Source organism: Spea bombifrons, chromosome 4, assembly GCF_027358695.1.
Source record: "Spea bombifrons isolate aSpeBom1 chromosome 4, aSpeBom1.2.pri, whole genome shotgun sequence".
NCBI lineage: Eukaryota > Metazoa > Chordata > Amphibia > Anura > Pelobatidae > Spea > Spea bombifrons.
Genome location: NC_071090.1, coordinates 26,903,027 through 26,917,790, shown reverse-complemented (window position 1 = coordinate 26,917,790; position 14,764 = coordinate 26,903,027).

The window sequence follows — 14,764 nt, the reverse complement described above, 5'->3', positions numbered from 1 at the left end:
TCAGGAAAGAAACAAAACTGCCTGTCTTTATCATGCTGGTGAGCTCCATATTTTGTATTAGTGGAACAGCACTTCTAAAATTATTTTTGCAAGACCATGATTGTATGGGAAATAATTGTATTAATTTTGTATCTGTTTTGTAGGCTGGAAAAGGAATGGCAGTAGGAAGCTTGGGAATGTATCATAGTATTCTTAATGCCATAACATTGTGTATACAATATTGCAATTGAATATCAGTATCAAATATCTAAATAATATAAATACAGTATCTAAATTGGATTTAGATTATTTAGCATATTTCTAATACGGTTTACGTTGTATTTATTCTGATTTGTAATTTATGTATGATTTAAAAGAATACTCTCATTCAAGCATGCATACAATCATTCATTTTAAATGACATGTACAAAAGGGATATTTTTTTTACTCTCGAAAATCCAAATGTACTTAAACGGAAACTTGAAGTTCAGCTTTGCCTTTTGCTCTGCTCCTTGTCTGCTATTATTTTACGTGTCCTAAATGCAGTTTGCATTTTATTAGCATAAACTTAATGTAGGCGTATAATGGCAAAACTGCACCGTTGTAACAATATCTAAAATGCAACTGTACTGCACCAGTCAGTGATTGTAAAGTATTATGTAATGAGCAATGTTTGTCTCCAGTTTTTAATACCTCTCAGACTTATGTCTTTTAGAAAGACAGTGCCTCTGTATGCTTTTTGTATTTTTGAGTGATTGTAAATATTTGTTATATTTTTTTTGTTAAAAGGATGTTTAATAATCCGTCTCCTATGTTGTTAAAAACAATAAACAATCATGCCCATTATAAAATGTTTTATTTTTTTCTTCTCTCGGTAGTTGTTTGCCTTTTCTCTTTTGTTGTATGGTCATTTTATCATAACAGCATTGTTTATCGGAAGCAAAACAAACTAAGTGTGCTTTGTGGTTTTATAGAGCCGAATAACTTATTACGGGGAAGGGCTGACAAGAGCATCAGTTTTGGGTTACTACATATAATCTTTTTACCCCTTTTTAGCATGTCTTACTGCAGTTGCAATTACAGAAATGTTTTGCTATATCCATCATTTAGCCAATCACTGAATCCTTTTACCCCTTAATGACAAAGCCCGTACATGTACGGGCTCTAAATGCATTGTTTTCAATGAGTTTAGGGACCGCCCATTGTCCTTTAAAGGGTTAATGTGCTGTTCTTATTGGCTTTCTATGCAGCCACTTTTGTTGAATGTGCCTTGTAGAGGTTTGGATAGTATGTGCTCAGGGGTGTGACCTAGTGTCCACTGGTAATGGGATAGGTTTTAAAGAAATTAAAAAGTACTCACACTTGTGAGAGCAAATAAAGGTGGCTCTATTCTCATCAGCTATGTGTGGCTGAATTTTTTGCCTATTGTTGTGTCATTGTTGTATTGTTCTCTGCTGTTTTTTTTCTATTTTTTAACAGCTTGTATGGTTTTGTCTACCACATTTACACATTTGCTTTTTTCTTATTCTGTTATCAGCTGGCAATAAGCAGTATTCGATCACATGACTATTTTACACTGTTTTAGGTAGGATTACGTGATCGTTCTAAATAAAGGGGGGGGGATTTGTGCTTTAATCACGATCATGTGATCGCAGCACATACACTCAATCTTTGCAAATAACGCTCGTTTTGGAGCAGGAATAATATATAAAGTGCTGTTGTATTATCCACTTTGCAATCAAGTGCCTAGTGTCTAAGTTTATCTCTAGTTTAATTACTTCAAAACCCCCTGAGATCACATGATAAAAGTTATCTTGTCTTAAGGTGAAAAAATGCTCGTTTTTTATATTCATTCGCAATTATATTTTCCTATGTACACAGATTTGATATATATGTGTATTTTCCATTTCTTAATGTTCTTTTAATTAGTGTGTAACCATGTGACTATGATGTCATTTAGGTGCCAAATATGAAAGCTTCCCACGCGATTTATATGGAGGTCTTTAGAATGCCTTTTACACTTTGAAAAAGCAAATGTGTTTTATCCATTTTTTCTTTTATTATTTTATAAATCTTTGTATTAGTCTTATTTTTGGACCTCCATTTTAATTTTTATGCTGACTGTTATCCTGTTTTTTTATTCTGATTTTGATCTCACTGGAGCTATTTCCTTGGTGCGGAAAATACCACCCATGCTGATGAGGATTGAGCAACGTTTATTTGCTCTCACAAATGTGAGTACTTTTTCATTTCTTTAAAGCCTATCCAGTTACCACAGTATACACCAGGTCTTGGATCATTAAGTCTTCTCAAGACCATTTTGTTCAGGGATAGGGTTGTACAAATGTCAAATAAGAATAACCGCAATGAAGCTGAAGCAGATATCGACACAAGGTATGCTAGGCAATGTGGAAACCTTTGAAATTTAAAATGCATGATAGATCTTGTGCCATTATAAGACTGTCTATACACTTACTTTTGCAGCAATTGGTTTACTTTGAGGAAGGACATGCTGATGAAGCACTCAAGAAAGCGTCTTTTAAACACACCGCTTTTAACAGCATAGCTTCAACTTAATAAAATTGACACTGAAGCAAGAAAATACCTTTATACTCAGATTACCTACCATTATGCTTTCCCATGAGGTATCTGGAAAGCTCAAAAGCAAAGTGATTTTAAAATAGTACCATTTATATTTACAGGTTTGTTGATGGCAGTGAAAGATTTCATCTAAAAATCCTTTTATTACTTGTTCCCGTTGCTACACTATTTGAGGACTTAAAAACTATAATGGTGAAAAATTATTAACGTTCAAAGAAAAAACTCTCAGACAGATGGTTATTGGATGTGATTTGTAGAGGAATTTGGCTTAATTCAAATGCCAAAAGGATAAGGGATAGCTTTGCACATACATGCATGTTCTGCCGGCCAGCAGATCCCATACAATTAGGGGAACTAATCAAAACATGAGTAATTAGAAGTGACCACAAGGAAACCGCTAAACAGAAAGCTTTAAGAATATTGAAGAAAAAGAAAATATTTTGCAGTCACATTCTCATACACTATATGACCAAAATCATGTGGACACCTGACCATCATATCTATATGAGCTTGTTGGACATTTCCAACATCTTGTTGTAATTAATATGGAGTTGCCCCCCCTCCTTTGCTGCTATAACACTCTCCACTATTCTGTGTGTCTGTAGGGGATTTATGCACATTTAGCCAAATGAACATTTGTGAGGCCAGGCACTGATGTTAGATGAGAAGATGTTCAATGGGATTAAAGTCAAAGCTCTGTGCAGGCCACTCGAGTTCCTCCACACCAGACTTGTCAATCCATGTTTGCTTTGTGCATAGGGGCACACATGCCGTTTCAGGAAGGAGCCTTCCCCAAGCTGGTGCCACAAAGTTGGAAGTAAACAATTGTCTAAAATGTATTTTGAATGCTACACCCTTCACTGGAACCAAGGAGCCTAGCCCAAACCCTGAAAAAGAGCTCCAGACCATTATGCAATTAGGTAATGTTTTCCTGGTATCCACCAAAGCCGGATTCACTCAACAGACTTCATGTTAGGGTCTGATTTGGCAGGGACAGGAATAGGAGCCCAAATACAAGGAAACAGCGGTGAGGATAGGGAACGACCAACTAGGCTGTAATGGACAGTCCAAAGGAATTTAATAGGCAGGCAGAACGCAAATAAGCAAAGTCCGTATAAAAAAGCAGGCAGGCAGCAGGCAGGCAGAAGGCAACAAGCAAAGTCTGTTTAACGATCCAAGAGTCAGTAGGCAGGCAGAAGGCAGGAAGGCAAAAGTCTGTTTAACAATCCAAGGGTCAGTAGGCAGGTAGATCAAAATCCAGAGAGAGGAAAAGCAAGGAGGGACACTGGCATAAACTGGGTCATCAAGAGAGCTCCAGAATAACAGAGCACCAGCATAAAGGAGGAGTGTGCTTTTATACAGCCCTTGGGCTTCTCCTCATGCAAGACACTTAGGGGTGTGTACAGAGGGGTTTAGCTGATGTTGCGGGAAGAGGCTCTGCACCTTCTGCTGATGTCACCACCCTTACCCTATTATGCTCCTCGTGGGGACCCATTTCATAAAGCTACCGACACGCAGTGCTTGTATGAATTCCAGAATGAATAATTCAGCAGGAAATTTCCTAGGACCTATGTAGATGGTAAAAAGACTTGTCCATGGCGATAAAAATTAGAGGGCATCCCCTTCAGAACGGTGAAAGCAGTGCAGCAGTAGGAGTAGTAAGGCAGTGGGCCTGGGCAGGCTGACATTGGCAGATCATAGGCACATGGAGCCCTGTGGAGGAGGTGTGAATTGTTTTTATTTTTTTTCTTGTCCACAAATTACAGGTTTGGCTAGTGGCATAAAATGGGCAACTGTCTTAATCAACTTAACTCCGCTCACTCACAGGTGACTGTAATACACTACAGTAGTCAGAACTTATCAAATCCACCTACAACAGTACATTTCCTGCACTAAAATAAACTATTAATTAACCTGCAGTATGGTAGGTGAGAAATGAGCATTAATCTCAGCCTCTGCTAACTAACTGTCACTCTCACACTCCAACTCTCATCAGTCTGTAGCTGCTGCTAACTGCAAGTTAAAATGGCTTCCGCACATTAATATCTAATGCTTGTCCCATCCCCTTGTAAATACTGATTGGCCTGAATGAAAAAAGGAAAACTCTCACAGGTTCTTGCAACCATCAATCACAGCCATGACATCGACATACCTATTAGTCATTGATATCTTCCTATACACAATCCCCCCGACTTTACCTCATCAGCGAATGCCAAAATGGCTTGTAATGGTGGCGGCTACACATGGCAAAAAACTGAGGACACTGAACTGCAAAAGTGCAGAAATTTCATTAGGATTCATCTCTTTAATAAGAGATTGCCTTCATTATCGTTGATTCATACAAACACACGAAGCAGGCAATTTTCATTAAAAATAAAGTTTGTACAAATCCGAATGCACAAGTCTAATGATAAACAAGTTTAAAGACTTTATGCAGTCTTGGGAATGATTGAAGTAAACCTTTAGATACCTCTTAACATCCAAGAAATGCAGATCTTCCTCTTTCTTATTTTTCATTTTTCTTGTTCAAAGCTGTTTAGATAACAAACAATATATTTCAATGCAAGAAAATAGAATACAATACGATGCACTCGTACAGACTAAGTGTAGGTATCCAAAAATCGACTTAACTGATGTCATGTAGGCATTAAAGTAACAAAGACAGATTGACAATGTAGATGCATTATGAAAGATAAAATAAAATATAAATATAAGGTTAAACTCAAATTCCCATTTGGAAAGACTAAAAAAAAGCAGCATGATTGATATAACACTGTTCAAAAATTATTTTTGACGTAGACAAGACACTTCATTTTCTATTTCTAGATATGAGCAGCTTAACAGCAAGAAAATATGAATAATCAGCTCATATTAAAACAAGGGAGGCCATCTGAATCAAGGTTAAAAGGTCTGTTACTTCAAAAAGAGCCCATAGCATCTTTTTCCTTACAGTCTGCAAATGAAAACAATCCTAACCTATTCTGCGGCTTAATGTGGTTGGTACACTAGGTGACTTCTTCATAGATTTTCTTTAGATTCCTTAACATTAGTCAAACCTTTCTCAATCCCTTACCAACATATGATTTAGCTTTGTTAAACCTAGAGGTTCCAACAAGCCTGATTATCATTATGAGATTGCACGTCAGACCCACAATACCCAATAGAATGAATAAAACATAGAACTAAGAGGTTAGTATTAACTGTATGCATTTATACAATTCCTTGTTAGATATTTGAGTTTTGTCCCTAAAATATGCAAACTCAGCAAGCTGACCCCCTAACAAATAAATGGCTAATGCTAAATAATCCATTTTGTTCCCAATTACTCAAATGTATACCCTTGATGAGTTTAAAATGAATCCAAGGTGCTGCTGGGACAAAGGATTTTTTTTAAATACAAAAAAATAAGTAAACTTAAAAATAGTAAACTAGTAAAATAATTGAAAACCAATTAAAAGACCTAAAAGGAAAATATAGAAAAGTGAGTGTAGCAACTCTCTTACTACACTTATACAAATAACTAAGAATAGCAGAGAATAAAACCCCCAGGAGAGGAACAAGTGAAATATAAATATACAAATGTGTCAATGAACACCAAAATACATCAATACGCATACACATATACTTGAGCTATATATATATATATATATATATATATATATATATATATATATATATATATATATATATATATATATATATAATATATTTATAGGATTTTTTAAACTTATTTCACAAAGCTTAATGAAGGTCATAAAACTTTTTTTTTTTTTTTAGGATGAAGTGGGTTAATATTTGTAGAGGACCCTAACCTTAAGTAGTTTCTGCAAAGCTGTCATTTTTGTTTTGAATTTTTCCTAGCCATGGAAGTTGTTAGAACTCATGCCACTTATAAATTTTGGATTTAACTCTTGCCCTTGTATCAATGCATACGTTATCAAAGCTACATATTCGCTGAGTATGTCCTAATAATTTAAACTCTGCAACCAAGTTTTTGTAAGATTAATCATGTGTGGACCAAAGAAACCTAGCTTTAAGGCCATGACCATGGATGTCCAATTAGCCAGCTACCCTAGGGGGTTAACATGGATAAATCCCTTTTCCCAAATCCTCTTTTTTACAGTTCAAATAAACCATTTATAGTACAGTTTATAGAATAAAATAAGCACATCTGTAAATATTACAATCTTTTGTTTACATCATGGGAGCAGCCATCTTAACTTCCTTTTCCTGAGACCTGCCTGATTTTGACTCAACATTAGGAGAACTTTAGGAAAGGAAATGAATTGAATAATACTGGCTCTGCCACAGGCTGTCATCAGTCTCAGCTTTTATGAGGTTATCTTTAACTAGATGTTTCCAAACCGATTACATTGCCAAAAAAACACAAACTAGTTATAATTAAAGCTGTGATAGTGTCCAAATAGCTGAGATGGCATGAAAGACAGACAAATTGCCGGTTTCCAAATCCAAACCTGCGGGCTTTTATTCTAGCTGCTGTCTGCCATGTCAAGTCGTCCCATGAGAGGGCGCTGCTGCCCAGCAAATTGAGATTGAGTACAGATATTTGTTTAGCTTTGTAAGATTATTTTGTTACTTGATAACCTCTTTTGAAGCTCACACAATGTTTTTCATTTCCGAAAAAAGGTTCACTGAGACTTAATGGAGAATAAAAGTCCTTCCCCTTCAATTTTGTTTAATCTCCTTATTAAGAATCGACATATAAAAGCCTATCCCGTTTCTTGTCACAGACACTTGGTTTGAGAGCCCGGTCATTTAATCTTAGTTCTGTAACACTTTAGTGAGGACTCAAATCTCATGGGATGGCTTGGCGTAGCAGGCGAGCTGATGTCCAGAAATATAATTTTACAGCTTAATGCTTATTTGAAGTACATACTTGCCAGTTTGGATTTAACATGGTCTTCTTTGTTTTTTAAAATACGTGTCATTGCTGCTGCCCAATAAATTGAGATTGAGAATAGACATATTGTGTCCGTATCTATATACTGGCATCAGAAAAGCAGATCTGTCACTTTTCCTAAATCCTTCATTTTATAATTGTCTACAATTAATAAGCTCATGTACACCTAACTTGCTTTTCTTTGAATCTGTATGTTTATTATTGTTATCTGTATGTTTATTCTTAACAACTAATGTATCCCTGCTTTATTGTTAAGTTGCTGTTTGTTGACGACAAATTCCAGAAGCCTTTGTAAGGGTTCGGTGAGAAGAGGGAAGACATAATCGGGATGGGAAATTAATTAGCTAATGCTGTCTCTGTCACTTTGAATCATAGACCTGGGCTTTATTGATGTAAAGTTTTAAACTAAATATTTCCAACCAATATCTCAAGGTTGGCAAACACATATCACAAGCTGTATAGGTGGTTTTAATTTAATGAATTTACTTCTGCTAAAGGCGTGGTGGTGACAGTCAACCTTTCCACCTTTAAGAAGTTGAGAAAACAGGTGAAAAAAGGGGGAAAAACATATCTATACACAGTGTAGTTCTCACCTGTTAAAATAAAGCATTTGCCATCTGCGCTGTTATTGATCTGCTAGTATGTTTGTCTCCTCGCAGTGCTTCATAGGCACCATGTGAGTCTTGTCCTTCAGAGGCCTTTGAATCCTGTGTCAGATGATGGCAAGAGATGCTTGCTTGCTTGCCTGCCGTTGGCCCAAGGAATGCAGATCGTTTGTTGCCATTCTCATGGTTCGCGTCGTGACTGAGGTCCCAAATTGTGAGTTATGTCATTTGCAGTCATTTTGGTAAACTGATGTGCGGAGCTCTCACTCATCTCCCAAACATCTTCCTCACATTTCAAGCCAACTCCACAAGTGTATTATCTCGTCTACGTGCTTCAAAATTAGTAATAGGACGTGTACTTTTTAAAAACAACACATAGAGGATTGACCTGCCGCAATTTTACTTTCACATTGGTTTATGAGATTCTGGATGCTCGTAACCCTGAAATGTTTTTTTTAAACTAATTAATTGCAGTAACACAATACTTGATTTTTTAGCATTAAGGCCGAGACCAGTCTGTTCACATCGTTTGGGATAGCACAACCTGATGCAAATAAGAATTATTTGAAAAATAATTATTATTAGAAAAGAAAATGGCAAAAATTCTGGACACTTGAGTACCACTTCTGTTTATAACCAAATTAGTTAGCATATGCTCATTAATTATCTTCCATGAGGACGTCTCATGACCCACATTTTGAAATGGGATTGTCCTACTTTCAGGTATATTAATATGAACGACATGCTAGGTGACAATCAAATATTTATATGCAATTCCGAGTCACCATTATTTTGAGTTCTCTGCATTTCAAGAATTTCACCTGAGAACACTTCTGAAACTCATTACCATCAAATGTTTCCTCGGTAAATTGAAAATCTGTTTTGACATATTTTGTGGTGTTCTTCTGCTTTATAGCTGTCATTTATATTCATCAAGTATTAACAATAAAAGATGGAAACAACAAAGTAAACCATATAATTTAATGGGAAACAGCATGCCTCCTTTTATTTGTAAACTTGTTTTTTACAGGGTGTTGCTGTCTTGTAAACATAATACAAACTTACTACAATATATTAACACAGAAAAAGCCTTTATTTAGAGGTCCAATATATTGTTTCTATGGAAATAATATTTAAGCATTAGCGTCTAACACAGCAGGCATGTAGCATTCAGATAATGAAAGTTCTTCTTGAACCAATTCCTATCCTAAGAACATTTTGTTTAAAATATGTTTAAAAATCTTGAACATCTGCCCACTGATGAATGCGATGAAGTAGTAAAATGCAGAGTTATGGCTTCATGTTGGCAAAAGGTTTTTGAAAGTCATGACTAGCTGAGAAAAACTTTGCCCCATTAGCATTTAGCAAAAACAGCAGAAACAAACCAAGCAACAACTAATAATGCACATAATGGACAATACAGCATATCACCAGATATCCAAAACAACAGTGTATTTGTTAAGTTTTAGAAATAAATACTCACAGCTGCCTAATCAGATGATCAGGCCTTCCTTATATAATGGTGTACCGGCGCTGTGTGCCGAGTGATTTTGCCACTCGCATTATGGCGGCGCGTCCTGTAAAGAAAAAAAAAAAAAAAAGTTGGAAAAGTTTGCCAGAGAGTCTCTAGATCCTCTAGAGAACACTGGCTCCACTTGCAGGATGAATACACGTACTGCATTCAACCATGCAAGTCAATGAAGCGCATCTTTCTAATCACTGTGTGATTAGTAAAATATTAAAAAAATATGGGGGAAAAATGGTAACGTTTAAAAATTATTATGCATCAGAGGAACCATCCAGTTCCAGCAAAATGTAAAAGCATAGGTGGTATCTCTGTACTCGGGAGATGTTTCTGAACACACATTGGGGTGTTTGATAGTGATGTGTACCTGGAGCTATAAATGACTACCACAAACTGTGGCAAAGGCTGGTTAGAGAATCTCATGCATGGAAAGGGTTGTCTAGTTTTCAAAAAAATATATGGTTTGATGGGGTAATTGGAGTGGCAGGGCTCAAAGATAGGGCATAGGCACAGACTGACCAAAATGGGGGGGAGCGTACTTCCCAAATGTGGCCTTTTAACCTCAACCACCAGACAAACCCATGCATGGGCGGTATCACTGTACTCGGGAGATGTTTCTGAACACACACTGGGGTGTTGTTTGAGAGTGACGTATACCTGGACCTATACATTTATACCCGAAGTACAATTTGTGTGGAAATAAAAATACAAAAAACATGGTAGAATCTCATGCATGGAAAGGGTTAAAATACTAGCATTTGAAATACCTTGATGTGTCTAGTTTTCAAAAATATATGGATTGATGGGGTAAATTGAATTAGCTGGCTTCAGAGATGGCCCTATTAGGACATGGGGGCAGTAGGACCAGATATAAAAGTTCCAAGTTAAAAAATGCGCACTTCCTAAATGTGTCATTTTACCTCCCAAACAACCCAACAAACCCATGCATGGGGGGTATCACTGTACTCGAGAGATGTTGCTGAATACATATTGGGGTCTTGTTTGAAAGTGACATATACCAGGAGCTGTAATTCCATACCTGAAGCGCAATTTTAGTGATAAAAAAACCCACAAAATAAATTACTACCACAAAGTTTGACAATGGGTGGTAGTAGAATTAGTGCATGGAAAGGGCTAAAATACCACCATATGAAATAACTTGAGGTGTCTAGTTTTCAAATATACCGTATTTGCTCGATTATAAGACAAGGTTTTTTTCAGAGCAAATGCTCTGAAAAATACCCCTCGTCTTATAATCGAGGTCGTCTTCTAATAAGACCTCAAAATGTCCGCTGGGGCCATGCTACTTACCGGGCTTTGGTCGCGAGCAGCAGGAGAATAGCAGCGTGTCACATAACTCTGTCTCCCCCCTCCTTCCTCTGGGGGCGGGGCCAGAGAAGTTGCACTCACAGCCGGGCCCCCTGCAGAAGTGTTCGAGTGAGAGATCTGCAGTTCAGGTAAGGGGGTGAGTGGTGTGTGTGTGTGTGTGTGTGTGTGTGTGTGTGTGTGTGTGTGTGATTAATGGAATGAATGAATGAGTATTTAAAGGTTTGTGAATGAGTGTGTTAGTATGGATGTGTAAGGGTGGTGGTAGCATGGCATAGGGAGGCTGTACTCACACTCCTATCATCCTCAGGTTCCAGCATGTACTGGCTGCCTTGGCTTGATAGGAGTGTGATTGCTGTTAGCAGTTTATATCTACACACCTCCAGAAATGCCTTTTAACCCCCTATATGCCACTCTGCCCCATGATATGCCTTAGGGTATAAGACATTTCTGGAGGCAGAGTGGCATATAGAGGGTTAAAAGGCACATCATGGGGCAGAGTGGCAAATAGGGGGTATAAGGCATTTCTGGGGGCAGAGTGGCAACCCTGGGGGCAGATGTGCATAACTGGGGGGGCAGGTTGGCAAATAAAAGGAAATAAAAAAAATATATTTTTCTCAATCATAGCTTGTATTAAATATGAAAATATTGTTTACATGAATTAATATTTACTAGTAAAACTTTTTTTCCTATAGGGTAGTCTTATATTCAGGCTTTTTGTTTTTTCCTAAATATTTAGATTTTGGGGGGTCGTCTTATAATCAGGGTCGTCTTATAATCGAGCAAATACGGTATATGGTTTGATGGGGTAAAGGAAAGTTAAACAAGGATTAGTTAGACTAAAAACAAAAGGCATATATGTAGAAGAGGATAAAGGTTTAGCTGACTGCCTCAATGAATATTTCTGTTCAGTTTTTACAGATGAGAATGATGGAATGGGACCTCAGTTGGGAAAAAAGACTGAATCATTTGAAATATGTGAGTTTATCGAGGCGGAGGTTTTACTTCAGTTGTCTAAGGTTAAGACAAATAAGTCGATGGGGCCTGATGGGATACACCCCAAGTTATTAAAAGAGCTTGGGGGTGTACTAGCAAAACCGTTAACTGATATATTTAATGAATCATTGGTAACGGGAGTTGTCCCTGGGGATTGGAAAGGAGCGAATGTTGTGCCTATACACAAAAAAGGCAGTAGGGAGGAGTCGGGCAACTACAGGCCAGTTAGTCTTACATCTGTAGTGGGAAAATTAATGGAAACCATGTTAAAGGAAAGGATTGTTGAACATCTGAAGTCACATGGCTTTCAAGATCAAAAACAACATGGGTTTTCCTCAGGAAGATCTTGCCAAACAAATCTTATTGATTTTTTTGATTGGGTGACTAAAGTAATTGATCAAGGTGGTGCAGTAAACATTGCGTATCTGGATTTCAGTAAGGCCTTTGACACTGTCCCACATAGAAGACTTATAAATAAACTGCAATCTCTGGGTTTAGATCCCAATGTTGTTGAATGGATTAAGGAGTGGCTGAGTGACAGAAAACAGAGGGTTGTAGTCAATGGCGTATATTCAGAACAAGGTCTTGTTACCAGTGGGATACCTCAGGGATCTGTACTTGGACCCATTCTCTTTAATATTTTCATTAGTGATATTGCAGATGGTGTTGATGGAAAGGTATGTTTATTTGCCGACGACACAAAAATTTGCAACAGGGTTGATGTTCCTGGAGGAAGAAGCCAAATGGCAAACGATCTAGGTAAGCTGGAAAAATGGTCAGAGCTGTGGCAATTGGCATTTAACGTGGATAAATGCAAAGTAATGCACCTGGGGCATAAAAACCCAAGGGCAGAGTATAGACTATTTGGTACTGTCCTAACCTCAACGTGTGAGGAAAGGGATTTAGGGGTAATTATTTCTGAGGATTTAAAGGTAGGTAGACAATGCAGTAGAGCAGCAGGTAATGCTAGCAGAATGCTTGGTTGTATAGGGAGAGGTATTAGCAGTAGGAAGAGGGAAGTGCTCATGCCGCTGTACAGATCACTGGTGAGACCTCACTTGGAGTATTGTGTACAGTACTGGAGACCATATCTCCAGAAGGATATAGATTTGTTGGAGAAAGTGCAGAGAAGGGCTACTAAAATGGTTTATGGATTACAAAATAAACCTTACCAGGACAGGTTAAAGGAACTTAACCTATATAGCCTGGAAAAAAGACGGGACAGGGGGGATATGATAGAAACATTTAAATACTTAAAGGGAATCAACAAAGTAAAGGAAGAAAGTTTATTTAAAAGAAGAAATAAAACCGCAACAAGAGGACACAAGCATAAACTAGAGGGGCAAAGGTTTAATGGTAACATCAGAAAATATTACTTTACGGAAAGGGTAGTGGACGCATGGAATAGCCTCCCAGTGGAAGTGGTAGATGTTAATACAGTAAAGTCATTTAAGCAAGCATGGGATAGGCATAATGCCAAGCTAGATATAGGATAAGGGCAAGTACTAAAGGAGAGTACTCAGAGGTTGGGCAGACTGGATGGGCCTTCTGGCCCTTATCTGCCGTCACTTTCTATGTTTCTATGTTTCTAAATTGCATTGGTCGGCTTCAAAGATACCCGAAATAGCACATGGGTAAGAATGACCATCTTCGGGGAAAAATTTGTTTTGAAATAGCAAAACGCAACTTGTACTTATTGCCCAATAACTTGCAGAAAAAAAAGCAAAAAAACATTAAAACATTGGGTATTTCTAAACTCAGGACAAATAGTGGAATCTATTTAGCAGGTTTTTTTCAGGTAAAAGTCAGAAAATGTGTATTTTTTTCAATTTTTCATCATTTATGGGAAATTATATAATATGATCAAATTATGGTATCTGAAGAAAGCCCTTCTTGTCCTGAAAAAAACTGTGATCCTGCACCCACACAGGGCACCAAACAGCACGGTCCTCTAGTGTATTAAAGTCACAGTCTCGGTGAGGTAATCAACCACAATTTATTTGTAATCCATGTATTCAGATTTTAACAGGATTATACAGATATACAATTTCCCTATAAACAAAAACCTAGCTCGTCTGAGCATTTACTAACATAGAAGTCTGTCACTACTCAGGGTCTAAACTAAAGAAAACGTAATCTCACCAACATTTTTGATGGTCTCTTTTGTGCATAACAAGCCCTGCTGCCTCCAAAACAAAACTCTCTCTTTCTTCCCTCTGTCCAACAGATCAGGCTTTATTGCAGTCAGTGCAGCTAATTACATGCAGCTGACCAGTGCATTGGAGTCAGCTTTAACTCCTGGCCTGGATTCCGTGTCAGTCCAGGTGCATGAAAACTGCGGGGTGGAGCACCAGCCTGTCCTATATGTCATATAAAACCCTGGAAAATCGAGGGGGGGTGTATACCCCTTCCACAACAACACCCTGCACCTTGTTACACAACATATAACTTGTGTGGGTACACTAAATGAATGAGGAGAAAATTACATCTAAACACGGGCAAAAGTGTTAAAACAGACTCGGTCCCAAAGGGTATAAAAAGTAGAACACAGCTGGGTCCTTAAGGGGTTAAAACCCTGAGCAACTGAGCCTTCATTGCTCAGTTGTGCTGTGCTATTTACAGAGGACGCTTGGCTCCCATATCCTAAAGCCCATATCCTGTACTTCAGTTTACCTGCTCTTTGACCCTTGGCCTGTTTATACCTCTGATGAACCTTTGCTGTCTGGATTTCTGACCTCTGGACCTGCGTTAACTTTCTACCTGGACCTGTTGAGAGCTGCACCTGGGTTCCTACCTGAGATCGCTGACAGG